General features: G+C 34.7%; 1 protein-coding gene across 1 annotated transcript in view; it reads right to left on the minus strand.

The window, feature by feature from the left end:
• The window catches only part of LOC309861173 (uncharacterized protein), a 734,084-nt gene that overhangs the window by 73,574 nt on the left and 645,576 nt on the right, over positions 1 to 14,934 (minus strand). The window lies entirely within an intron of this gene.

Genomic DNA, 14,934 nt, shown 5'->3' on the forward strand with positions numbered 1-14,934 from the left:
GAGAGACAGAGTTGGAGAGAAGGAGAGAGCATGAGCAGGGGGAGAAGGAGGGAGAGGGAGAGAAGCAGACTCCCTGCTAAGCAGGGAGCCCTATGCCAGGCTCCATCCCAGGACCCTGGTACCATGAGCAGAGCCAAAGGCAGATGCCCAAACTGACTGAGCCATCCAGGCACTCCGACAGCAAACATTTTAAACACTATAATATTCATAATTACTTCAGATAGGTATATAGACAGATAAAACAGTTTAGGTCTATAAATATTTCTCTCCTTTACCATTTTATTTAGTCTCTTCTAAATCCAGTATCATTTTCAAAGACACCGTGAAGAAAATTTAGCATTTACAGTAGTAAAATTCCCATTTTAAAATCTTAAAAATATAACACAACACTAAGATGACTTGTCCAAGACTTTATGAATTTTAAGAGACTAACCTAGAATATATAACCCCTGATTTCTGGTGCAATAAATGTCTCATACTACAATATGGTTTTTAATCCAAGCTCTAATTTGTATTTATTAAATTTTTTAATACAGAATCATACTTAGTAATACAGACTGAGACACACTACATCCAGTATGTTACTATATATAATGGAATATAGTGTTTATTGCTTTTGGTCACCTCTGTATCATTCCATATCCTTCTATTCCTGATTATAAACTTAATGTCCAATTCCCTGGTTTCAGTGGACATATATTGATACAAAGTTGATCAACATAAATTAGGTCATTTCTCCTGGAGATGGGGATTGGTTTGGGAACAAGGCATACTAATCAGAGTCCAAGACTGATATGAAAAGAGTGGGGAAAAATAAAAGTGCTTTCTTGGGAAAATGATTAAAACTGGGAATGGGTAATGTTGGTCCTCATCCCAACCATATGAAGGGAAACAGCTTGCAAAATAAAGCTAAGAACAGGCAAGTAGAAACAGAAAATGGATGGGGAGAAGTATCCTGGTGAACTTGAGGTTCTAGTGTTACCTTTGACATCATGGTTCCTACAGATTTTCGAAAGGACTTGACAGCTTTCATGTTTCTGATGTTTTGCTAATTCCAATGAAAAATAAGATAACATTATAATGATGTTTTCTGGGTTGTACCCCATACTATTTCTAATGACACACGGAACATGATTGGCCTTTTTGACCTAATGAATATATTAGAATGTCTTCAGGAAACAATCTGGAAGAAAACTCATTTCATTTCTTGTCTTAGGAAACCAAATCCCACTTGTAAGGTAAATTAATTACCTAAAACAACATATATATTTCTTTTACTAAAATTAATGTAACTTTTCTGTCCATCTAAAAAACTTATAACATCTTAATACAAATGATTTCAGTAATTTTCCTTCCTTTTTGCTTTTATCCTTTAAGTTTTTGTTTTTGTTTTTTTGATTTATTCCAAACTTTTGAAACAAATCACTGACCTATTTCCCTATTGATACTTGCTTGGAAGCCCAAACACAGGCATGATAGATAAAGAGGTTATGACAGATAGATATCATAATACATACATTGTGATATATTATGATAAGATATTAGTTTATATATATGTATATGCATACATAACTGTATGTATTTTATACAAATGTCAAGAGAAAATAATCAATAGGAGATATAGATATATATTATATAAAGAGAGATATGTAATACGTATATAAAATACATATAATAGATATAAGCATGTATTATATATATAGGAGGATTGTAATATTTAAAATATTTAAAAATCTTAAAATATCTTATATATTTATTTTAAGAAGTTCATTCACATGACTATGGAGACTGGAAAGTCCCACCAACACCCATCAGCAAGCTGGAGACCCAGGAAAGCAGTGGTATAATTCAAGTGGAAATATAACTCAGTTTGAGTCCAAAGGCCTGAGAACCAGGGAGCTGAGGGTATAAATCGCAATCAATAGGCAGAAGAATCTCTTGCCCTGGTTCAAACAGTGAAGCAGAGAACAAATTCTTCCTTCCTCCAACTTTAAAAAAAAAAAAAATAACATATAATGTACTATTAACATATAATATATTAACATATAATGTATTATTTGTTTCAGGGATACAAGTCTGTGATTCATCAGTCTTAACACAATTCACAGCACTCACCATAGCACATACCCTCCCCAATGCCCATAAACCAGCCACCCCATCCCTCCCACCTTCCTCCCCTCCAACAACTCTAAGTTTGTTCCTTGAGATTAAGAGTCTCTTATGGGGACACCTGGATGGCTTAGGTCATGATCTCAGGGTCCTGGGATTGAGTTCCACATTGGGCTCTCTGCTCAGCAGGGAGCCTGCGTCCACCCGCCCCACCTGTCTCCCTACTTGTGATCTCTCCCTGTCAAAAACGTAAATAAAATCCTTTAAAAAATACTTAAAAAAAAAAAAAAAGTCTTACATGGTTTGTTTCCCTCCCAGGTCCCATCTTGTTTCAGTTGTCCCTTCATCCCCCCAATGATTCCCTGCCCTGCCTCTCAAATTCCTCATATCAGAGAGATCATATGATAATTGTCTTTCTTTGACTTATTTCTCAAAGGTTTAGATGATCTCCACCTGTATCGGGGAGGCCAATCTACTTTGATGATTCAGAAACACCCAAAAACAATGTACAGTCAAGTATCTGGGCACCCCATGATTCAGTCAAGGTGGCAAATAAGGTTAACCATCACAATATTATTCACTATATATATATATATATATATATGAATAGATAGGATGTATCTACAGAATACATCTATATCTGCAGAGGATATAAAGATCCATAGAGATCTATGGATATATCCCCTACAGTGAATATAAGTGGATATATCTCCTATAGTGCATATAAGGCCAACAAGAATAAATACAGATGACAGTAAAGGTCTATATTCATGGTAAAGATAATTGCAACGAAAGTGAACATCATTGTATGTATACTAGACAAATTAATCACTAATGTGAAAGAATACTTGTGAAGTTCAAAAGATAGCATAAAGAGCAATAGAGAATAAATTTATTGTAACTTGCATTATTAGAAGTACATAAGTAGAATTAGTAGCATTTTATTGACCACATCTGACATTCTTCAATCCTATATATATATCAAAGTTGTAGAACACTTAAGGAAATATAGAAGGTTGGCCAGCCAAAATTGGGAACATTATGTTAAATTAAGAATAAGTATAATTTAGGTTTTAATTTTATAAAAGGTATGCAATTGTTCTTTAAATGCAGAGAGTTTAATATTCACTTTGGAATAATAAAATTGAGTAACTTTCTAGACATTATAAACACTAACTGCAAACGCAAAGGAATGTGAAAAAACATACAGTTTTCATACTATTTCTTTCTGTTATTTTTTTTTAGGATTTTATTTATTTATTTGACAGACAGAGATCACAAGCAGACAGAGAGGCAGGCAGAGAGAGAGGAAGTGAAGCAGGCTCCCCGCTGAGCAGAGAGCCCAATGGAGGGCTCAATCCCAGGACCCTGGGATCATGACCTGAGCCAAGGGGTCAGGATTTAACCACTGAGCCACCCAGGCGCCCCTAACAAAAATAACTTAACCAGTAAATACAAGAAGTCAATCTGACTACTTAAAAATTTTAAGACATACATTTTAATTTTCTTATATCAGAAAGGAGATAACAATTGACATTACCAGTTCAAGAAAGCAGGGAATATAGAACCTTAAATTACTGCCTATCTGTTAATATTTTCATTAATGTTTTATTTACTCTATATAAAATCTCAACATCACACATAACTGATTTCATTCTTTTTTTTGTAATAGATTCAACAATCAAGAGAAATATATTATTCAAGTCACTTGAGTATTTCTCATTCTACCTTTGATATCTAGATATATACTTTAAATGTACCTCTCCATACCACATCCCTAAGAATAATGCTTCCTAATGATGTGTTTAAAACCCACAAATATTCTTCAATGAATTTTTCAGATGAAGAAAAATTTCTTTACTACTTCATTTGCTTTAACCTAGTTCTATTCGATTACTCTTTATGGTGCCATTTAAAAGCACTTTTTTATTGATCAAAATTATATTTTTTAGATGAGTTGGAGATAGTCTTAAAAATTTTTATGAACTATTAACATTAACTGAAACACACTTACCACAAGTTGAGAAATAATATTTAATGATATCCTACTAAAATGACAGCTATTAAGTATGTAATACATTAAAGCTGCATAAAATGTTTTCATTGATGTTTATGAATTTATTCTAACATTTGTACCTGAAAAGTAATTAAAATTTTAAATTACATATGTGTTTCTATTAATGTCCTCTATTTAAAGGTTGAAAGAAACAAAGGCAGGTCTATAATAAATGAAAAAAGACTAGAAGCAAAACTAAGAGTTAATGTTAAAGAACATTTTAAATAATTGGGTTGTTACAACAGTGAACTAGGCTACTCCAAAATATATTGCGTTTTCTAGCCCTAAAGGTGCTCAAACATAGGGTAGATGACCTTTAATTCAGATACTCCACATGGGACTCGTGAATGAGTTAGTAAGATATAATGGATGAGCTTAAGTAACCCTTTTATTGTCTCAACATTAATATTCTATGACTTTATTAAGAAAAAAAAAAAGATTATGGCCTAAGAAAAGAAAGATGCTTTGAAAACAGCAGGGTTTTGAGTAAAAGTGACTTTATACTTTAATGAAGCAAAAAACAAGGGTGATCAGGACTTTTCTAAGACTTTGTACTAGGAAGCCCAGAATGCTTAGGCATTCCCTCCCCTGCCTTATCATAGCACCCAATGCATTGCACTTTAATTGTTTATGCATTAATCTCTCTCACTAGACTGTGAGATTCTTCAAGCCAGGTCATATATTTATTTTTTCACTTTTGAATATCCAGTGTAGTCACCAGTTTTTGAAATAAACTGCTGAAAATATATAATAAAATTTAAAATAAAAATATAAAATATAAAATATATATATATATATATATATATATATATAATATACTGAAATAAAATGCTTTCAGTATAAACATTAAAGCATAAGAAGGTAAAGCCAGTATCCAATAAGTATCTTACCTAATCTGTTCCATAGTCCTGAAGTCCTTGGTTACTGGGAAGTACCTAGACTGTAGGCAATCAATCAGTATGCTTACAAATAAAATCTTAGGTCAAAAAAACATAATAAAAGCTTAATATTTAAAAACAGCCAAAGTTAGGGAATGTCAAGTTTCTTAGATTTTATTCAAAATTTGTTCTTATTCACTGTCACAGATACTTATTCCTCTCTTATATACTAAAGTATATTATTCATGTCTTCTACTTCACTTTTTTGATAAACTTATGATCTTAAAACAGATTAAATGTCAGCCTTCTTCACTGTAAAGTCATTCTTCCCCCTGCTTTATATACTGCACTCTTTGAAAGGAAACCATTATGGGCAGCCCATATGTTCTGCCTCTTTGAAAGTAGTAGACTGAAATCTAGCTCCTGCCTCCATGATTTCAAGTAGCAGGAACCTCAGATAAGAAGAATCTGATAAAAAATGTAGTAGGTCTTTTTTGTCTATAAAAGAAATTTTTAGTGAGTCCCCTTAAATTATCTCTTAAAGGTATTCTATATTAAAGGGAAGTGCTGTCGGCACCAACTCTTAATTAAAATGAACTGCACAGGACTGCTATAGGACAGAGACTACAATGACTTTTTAGAAATGTCATGTAAGTCAATAGCTCATAAGAATATTAGGAAGATCCATTTCATACTTGTCTTCAGAAGTCCTGTTCTTATTGAACTCATACAATAAATAAATTTGTCTCTATTCTATGAATAAATGTGTATTTCTACTGTGAGTGCTTGCAGGTTTGTAGCAGGTCTGTATCTTTTTCTGCTGCTCAAATGTGAACTGTTTGTTCACTGTGTATTTTTCTCCCTCTTGACTATTCAACATATAGAAACAGATTTAATTACTAAAGATTCAAAATAGTGATCTAAACATCTATTTAAGCAATAATATATACATTAGTATTTACCACAAAATGGATTTTAGATCTTGTTCACTTGCCTAATAAATATACTTCAAATCAGTAATTATATAAAGTTCACAATTCCTGATTCACTTTAAATGTTAACTCATACACCTAAGAAATATTTTTTATTCAGTCCTACCATAATCTAGGTTCTCTGCTTGATATTGGGGATAAAACGGTAAGGAAAGAAGTTTGGGTCTGGGTTTGGGTTTTCTTCACTATACATATATTATACCACTTGTAGTCCTCCAGGCCTCCTGGCCTCAGTTCCTTTTTCTCCCTTTTCCCACTGCATTCATTTTGGATAGCTTCTACTACTCTGTCTTCAAGTTCAGTAATATCTTTTTCCTTCCATATCTAATATGCCATTAATCTCATCCAGTGTTTAGTTGATGTATTTTTTAACTCATGTCTCTACATAAAATGTCCAACTTCCTTTTGCTTTTTGAATTTATGGAACAGAGTTACAATAACTGCTTTAGTCCTTGTATGCTATTTCTAACATCTAGGTAGGTTTAGACTGATTTATTTTCCTCCTCATAATCATACATCCCTGGTTCTTTTTTGTGTGCTTCAAAATGTTTCATTAGATGTAGTATATTATGAATTCTACCTCATTAGATTTTGGCTAAGATACACACACACACACACACACACACTCACACACACTGTATATCCATTAATAAATATAACATATATAATGTAATTTCTATAAATATAACAGGCTTTGTTCTAGAACATAGTTAAAATACTTGGAAGTTCATTTTGTGGACCCAAAGCAGTAGTTCTCTAAAGCTAATTATTGTGAAGAGGCAAGATCTGACTACTCTAATCAGTGCCCAATGAATGGTGATTGTTCTATCCCTGACTTAATATAGTTTTACCACATGCATTTGTTAATGTATCCACTGAACACTAGAGGGGAAACCAATGAAGATTCCAGAGTTGTCTTTCTTTGTTCCTTTCTCCTTGTGGATATTCAGCTCTAAGAACTTAAGCTTTCCTGTCCTTCCTAAATGTTTGCTCTGGCTCCTCAAATTAGAGAGTCTTCTAGACTCCCTGTAAGTCTCCCTTACTTGCAATGTTGCCTGAAAACTCTTTTTAAGGCTAAACTGGGCAATCACAACTTTACCTTATTAGTTTCTCATCTCTCAAATATCACTGTATATGACTGTCTGATGTCCAAAGTCTTAACAAACCTATTTTCATGTAATTGCTATAGCTGTTTACCTGTTTCAGTAAGAATCTGAACAACGGTATCAACCAACTTGACAGTTATAAAACAAATATACCCAATTCAACCAGCTATCTCTTATTGAATAACAAGTTATCCCCAAAGCTTACAGGCTTAAAACAATGCATATTCATTATGTCACAGTTTCTATGTACCTAACATGTGAGCACAACTAAGGTGGGCCCTCTGTTTCCAGGTCTCCTACAAGGTTACAATCAAGATGTCAACCATGGCTCTGGTATCATCTACAGACTCATCTGCTTCCAAACACAGGAGGCAGTGGTTTTCAGTTCCTAATTGTCTACTGGACTGAAACCCTTAGTTTTTGCTAACTGTGGGTCACAGGCTACCCCAGATCTTCAAAGCGCAGCTTGCTTCATCAGTGCACACAAAACAATAAGGCAATAAAGAGAGAATGCCAAAAACACAAAAGTATCAGTCATTTGTAAATTAACCTAACAGAAGTGGCATCGTGTCACATATGCCATATTCTAATCATCAGAAACAAATCACTATTTCCAGCTCACACTCTAGGGAAGGGTATTATACAAGGGCATGAATACAGCAAATAATCAAAATGTCCAACAAGAGGAGAATAAAAACAATAAATTGTAGTATATATATAGAATTAAATACTACATAGAAATTGAGAAGAAAAACAGTGAGTACACATCAAAACATGGATACATCTCAAAATACTATTCTGAGGAAAAGAAGCCTGTCACAAAAGAGAACTTGCTGTGTAATTCTATTTACATGAATTTCAAGAACTGGCAAAACTACCTGTCGATGAAAGATGATAAAAAAGTAATTACTTATGAGGGGTAGATTACTGGTTATAAGGGCCATGGGGAATATTCTGAGGTAGAAGAAAGGTAATGACCACAGCAGTCATTATACAGAGAGATACACATGTAAGATTCATTGAGCGGTGTACTTTAGATCAGTGTACTTCTATGCTTATATATCTCAATATATAATTATTCAATTATATTACATTAATTAAATTAATAATAACTTAAAATAAGACATGCCACAACAACCTCTGGTCAATAATGGTTAGTGTTGCTGACCAACTGTTGCTGCTGTCCATTGTCATCCTCAAATCTAGTTTCTTATAGTAACTACCCTTCTCTATCCCAGTACTACGACCTCTCTTTCATGGACATTTGGGTGCTATAGTTTCTTTCCTAAAGCCATACTGAAGCATATGGCTCTCTGTGAAGCTTTCTTCAGTCCATCAGCTTAGATTCGTCTTGGTGTAAGGCTTCATTAGTAGGACTGGGTTCTACCTTGAGAAATAAGGTAAAAAAAAGTCTGGCTTGGAGATTCTCCCAAATCAACCTAAGTAGTTCTATCACCACCCTACCCCTCTCTTCCAAAGAATTGTGACTCTAAGAAATAGCCATGTGGCAAAATGTCTTCCCCAAGCAAACACCAGAGTATACTCTTGATTCTCTTCTCTTGATTTCCTAGAAATTGATCTCCCAAGCCCAGGACAACTGCTCTGACATGAGCATCCTACACTCACTTTACTGTCTGTTGGTTTGAAAAATCCTATGCTAAAAGTTCATAAGCTTCAATCCCTGATCTTTATTTTTTTCCACTATCTTTTTAATTTTTTTATTTCTTTATTATTTGAGTTAATTAACATATAATATATTATTAGTTTCAGAGGTACAGTTCAGTGATTCATCACCAGTCTTACATAACACACAGTGCTCCTTATATCATGTGCCCTCCTTAATGTCCATCACCCAGTTATTCCATCCCCTACCCCCATGCCTCCAGCAACCTACAGTTTTTTCCCTATGATTAAGAGTCTCTTATGGTTTATCTGCCTCTATGATTTCATCTTCTTTTATGTTTTCCTCCCTTCCCTTATGATCTTGTGCTTTAAAACTGATCTGTAGAATAACTAATTTGAGTAATTTATAAATCAGTACATTTGTTATCACTGATATACTATGAGTGTAAAAATCTCTGATTTTCTAATCAAATCTGAGCAGTGCTTTCATTGTTCTATGATAAATATGCCTTAGGCAATGAATGTTACCGATTCAAAATGTGAAGATAGTCTGAGGATCTAATGTTTAATATGATGAGTATTGTTGATAACACTGTATTATAGAATTGAAATTTCCTAAGAGAGTGGAACTTAAATGTCCTCACCAAACAAAAACAAAGTCACCTCATATGAGGTGATAGATGTATCAATGAACTCAATGGAAGGAAATCCTTTTCCAATGTATACCTATATCAAATCATCACATTCTACATTTTAAATGTCTTACAATTTTGTCAATTATAACTTAAAAAGATAAAACAAAATGTGAAAATGAGTAGGGAAAATGATGGAAAAGAAAAAGGAACTCCCAGGAATGAACAATAATAGAAAGTACATTAATTGGATTTCAAAGTACTACATACATACAAATACTGTCCACCTATTGAAAGAATAGATGAATTTAGCTTGCTAATGTTTATTCATATCTATTTAGTATGACCAAAAGAAAAAAAAAAACGGAATGCAAGCAAAAATCAGAGACTAGAGTATCCCCCACTTGCTTTTTTCTCCCTTTCAGAAGAAACCTTAGTCATTTCACAAAGAATTAGTTTAGAGAAACTTCAACAAATACCTTTATTTTGATTTAATATTTTTTACTTTGAGATTTCAGATTTTAAACCTAACCCTAATTATGTATAGGCTTTCTTTTTCTTTTTCCTTTTTTTTTTTTTGCCTCTTTTTATGTACCTATTCTTATTTATAATACTATGGTTCAAATGTTAGTCAATTAAATCAATGCATGATCTTTCCTTTCAAACACATTTTTACTCAAGAGTTTCCCTTTAAATGGCATTATGTGCCACTTAATTACACAATCCAGAAATTTATAGGGCATCCTTGATTTTTTCCTCTTCTCTCTGCCCCCAATTCATCAATTAGCAGATCCTAAGGCTTCCTTCTCTTAAATCCATTCACCTTTCCATCTTTCTTTATCACCACATTATACTAATTCACAATTCTCTCTCTCGGAATATCATAAGAGCTTCCCAACAGATCTGCAGCCATTTTTCTTCCTTCTAACTTACTAGCCAAACTGTGGGTAGAAAAACTTTATCAAAATTGATAATTGCTGGGGCACCTGGGTGGCTCAGTGGGTTAAAGCCTCTGCCTTCGGCTCAGGTCATGATCCCAGGGTCCTGGGATCCAGCCCCCATCTGGCTCTCTGCTCAGCGGGGAGCCTGCTTCCTCCTCTCTCTCTGCCTGCCTCTCTACCTACTTGTGATCTCTGTCTGTCAAATAAATAAATAAAATCTTTTTTAAAAAATTGATCATTGCTAATTGATAAATTGATAATTGATATATAACTCTTTCATGATCAAACCCAGTGACCAACCTTGCTTGCCTCAATTCATGCCAGTTTTTTCCCTGCTCTTCATGCCTTGCTATTCTCCGCATTCTCACAACCTCTAAACACATTCCCCTTGAAGAACCACCCCCATTTCTAGGTTCACATCATCAATGCTGCTGTCTACCCATGATTCAGTTCTCAGTTCAACAGCCACTGTTTCAGAACAGTCTTCCCTGATATCCAAACTAGACATGCCCAATGTCAGTAACTTCATACTCAATACATTCATAACCTCTATTAATCTTTTCCAGAATTAGTGCCTCTCAAATTTGTCAGCATATTAAAATCGACAATTACATCAAATTCTCCAAGATGGTGTTAAGTAGAAGCTAGACAGAAGCAGAGGAAGGAAAGCCCAGAGGCAGAGTCCTTGAAGGGAATGATATAAACAAGAGCTAGAGGCAAGCACCATGATGAATAAGCTACACATTAAAAAGCCCAGGGGCACAACATCCTGATCTTATGGCTTCCAAGACCTTAGGGGTGATAGATCCAGAGCCACGGGTGTGGAGCATGAGCTCTTCTCTTCCACCTCTGCTCCAGGGTAACCCCAAGACTCATTATAATGCAGCTGCATTCCCAGCACAGCTCTTGTCAGGATGGAGAAAGGCTGCCATGACAGTTCAGGTACAAACCTTACAGAGTAAAAAACTCCCTCTCCCAACATGTGGGAGTCGTCCCCCAAATTATTGGAAACAGCCTCCATTAGAAACCACCTTAATGTACTTTACAGCTCCTCCGAGCCCTGGGAGACCCAATAACAACCAAAACAAGCCAGAGGCCAGTTCACCTCCTGGAACCTGCCCCCATCCCACCTTGAGAGTGTACATTAGCTTTAATAAACTTTGTATTTGCTGCTTCCTTCCTGCTGTCTATATTCCAGCACAGATCCCCACGTAAATCTTCTTGTGGGAAATCCAAGGACCTAGACCTCCATTACATACATTGCAGAACTCTCACACAAGTAATAATGGTACCCAGACATTAGTATCTTTCTAAAACTACCTTGACGATTACAATTGTTCACAAGATTGAGATCCACTATTTTAAATATGTGGTTCTCAAAGCACAGCTACATCCTACAATTGCCATCGGGAGATTTTAAGATACATTTGAGCTTCACAAAAATTAGTTAAATCAGAATCTCTGGGTATAGAGCCCAGGCATTCGAACGTTATAAATGTTCCCACGTGATTCTAATACGAGACCAGGGCTGAAAACCATTCAACTAACTAGATTAAACGTCCAGTGCCCCAGATGATTCCTGACTTACAATAGTCACAAGACAAAAATTTGGTGAGGGAAAAAAATGAATGAATGAATTAATAATTAATTAACTTTGGTTATTTTGATTATGCAATCATTCTTTTTTGCATGTAGTCTTTACAGAAAGCAATATAACCTTTATTTATAAACTTCAGAGGTCAGCATAGGCTTCATAGGCTTGGCAAGATTTTAATCCTGTCTTTAGATTCATTCTAGATGAGCTCAAAACAAAACTGAGCAAAGAAAAAAAAAAAAAACTGAGGGCTCCTGGGTGGCTCAGTGGGTTAAGCCGCTGCCTTCGGCTCAGGTCATGATCTCAGGGTCCTGGGATCGAGTCCCACATCGGGCTCTCTGCTCAGCAGGGAGCCTGCTTCCCTCTCTCTCTGCCTGCCTCTCTGTCTACTATGATCTCTCCCTGTCAAATAAATAAATAAAATCTTTAAAAAAAAAAAAAAAAACTGAGCAGAAGGAGATGCTAAATTAAACTGAGGTAAGTATATTGTGAGATTTGAATACTGATATATATTAATAGACTACCGGTAGAATATAAAACTTCTTCATACAAGTTATCAGTTTTTCCATACATTTCTATCAATATGCCCCCAATAAGCAAACACAAAAACAGCGTGTACCATTTATTGAAAATCTACACTACAGAACCAGAAATATGTGTTTTCCAAGATATTACCTCATTTACTCTCCATACACACTCAAAAAATCTGTAATGTAAAATCTGAATCCAGTTTCTAGAGGTGAGAGAACTGAAGCTTCATAGTGTTTACAGTATTTAATTATGGTCATTCACCTAAACGATGGACAATACGGGATCATCCAGACCCATCTAACTCCGAAGCCATGCTATTTCTATTTAAACTAAGTCCCTGCTTTCCTGTGATGTTGTTATGATCTGTTTGTCTCTTTGAAAAAAGCATCTTTGCAAGTGCCCCCAGATTATTCGAGTTTCTCCAAGAAGTAGATGAATTTGCTGCAACATTCATAACAATTTTACCAACTGTTAATTTGGAAAATTTTTAGCATGTTAAGAATATATAATCACCATTCCTTATACTTCACTCCTGTTAACACATCAACACCACTTCCTTGAATTACTTCATGCTCTTTATTTTGCAAAATACCATTTCAATTAAAAACAGTGGCTAGCTGCCAGATTCAACAGTAGTAATTGCTTGTCTTCCTAATTGAAAACCCAAACCAAAAATGACTCGGGAAGGGAATTATAATCTAATAATCTGCTTTGTAAAAAACAACATAGCCCCCAAAAGTGAAATTCAGTGGCTATCATAGTAAAAAATAAATGCCTTTGAAATTAATCAAATTATATGCTGCATTATTTAATAATCAAAACAAATACATTACATTTTTCTTCATTCCATGCCTATTTTTCCTATTTAATATATAAGTTCTAGATAGAGAAATAACATAAATTGTTATAAAAAGTACATATTATAAAAGTACATGTTATAAAAGTACATATTTTAGTACGACTCCCCAGAAAAAATCAACAAGTATATATAATTATAGCTAAATTTATATAATAGAATTTTTGCAATCTGGTAGTGAAGCATAGGAATCAGGGACAATGGCTAGGATTTATTGTTAAGATCATGAGAAAACAAGATTTGGGGCCTAATGACCAAAGGTCCACTCTATCAGATTAGCCTATCTTTGCATCTCAACACAAACCGGAGAACAACACTAGAGTGCCCAATGCATGATATTAATTAATCAATTACTGAACAAACAAATGTATGACATTACCAGGGGTCATATCCTCAGCTATACAAGTTGAGAACATAATCAAGATCTTTTTGTCTACTTGTTTTAAATTTTGTTATTTTTTTTGGTTTTTCAATTCCTGAATGACATTCAGTTTCTTGGGAGATGGAACACATCAGAACTCTCTTAAAAGGCTTATTTTAAGCTAGACTGATAATTTATTAGTAGTTACTATTAATTTATATATACCACTTCCTCCCAGTGTGCAGTTTCATTAGGCAAACCGAATCATATAAATTTGTCCATTAACCACAGAACAATTATAGGGAATGTTGCCATTGCTGCAAGGATATTTACATCAGGCGAGTATTTTATTCTTTAAATCTTCAGAGAGACATAAATCTAGGATATAACTAGTACTGGTCATCTGAAGCCTTGAGACATCTTTTTCCAGCAATGCTGGAAAAATACTAAGCATGTTCTGTACCCAGTGCTTCTTTTCAACATCCCTAAGTAGACATCTGTTTCTCATCACAATTTTTTAACAACTGTCATGTGATATTTACCTAGAGAGCAGCTTATAGGATACTAGTTACAATTTCAGTTAAGACTTTAGAAACAAGAAGCATATTTACAAATCCTCTCCCAGGATATAAAGTATTCCAACCTGTCAATCATTAACTCAAGAAATGTTTTGTGTTGGACATTTCTGATTTCTTCCACAGTACCAATTCCTACTTTCCAAAAGTCCTTAGTTATCCTGCTGGGAGCCACTGGTTCCAGGAAACCTTACGACAGTGGTGAAGCACATAATCTACACTAAGCCAAGCAGGTAGCCTACCCCAAGCACATGCCATGTAACCCATGCCTATTTAACTGGGGAGAATCTCAACACATGGAATGAGATATATGGAACAAAAATACAATTTTGCTTACGACTACCTAACACACTCATAAAAGACCCGGAACTCCTATGACCATTTTTCTTCCAGGCAGGAAGCTAGTCAAAGGATGGAACCAATATAGGAAATAACTCAGAGTGAAAAGTCGAAAAAACTACAGAGAAAAATAGAATGAAATCCTGACATTATAAACCTCTGGATCAAACAGCACCTACACCTGCACCACCTTTGGAATTTCAACAGCTCAGTTGCCAGGCAATCTGCTCAGCTGTACAAGGCTCCATGCCCAAAAGGGAACTCCACACTTGGTTTAATGCTCTGCTGTTGCCTTCTTAAAATTGTTACAAACTTTTATCTCAGGGCCTACGGTTTCTAAG

The sequence above is a fragment of the Mustela nivalis genome (assembly GCF_964662115.1).
Source record: "Mustela nivalis genome assembly, chromosome: 3".
Lineage (NCBI taxonomy): Eukaryota > Metazoa > Chordata > Mammalia > Carnivora > Mustelidae > Mustela > Mustela nivalis.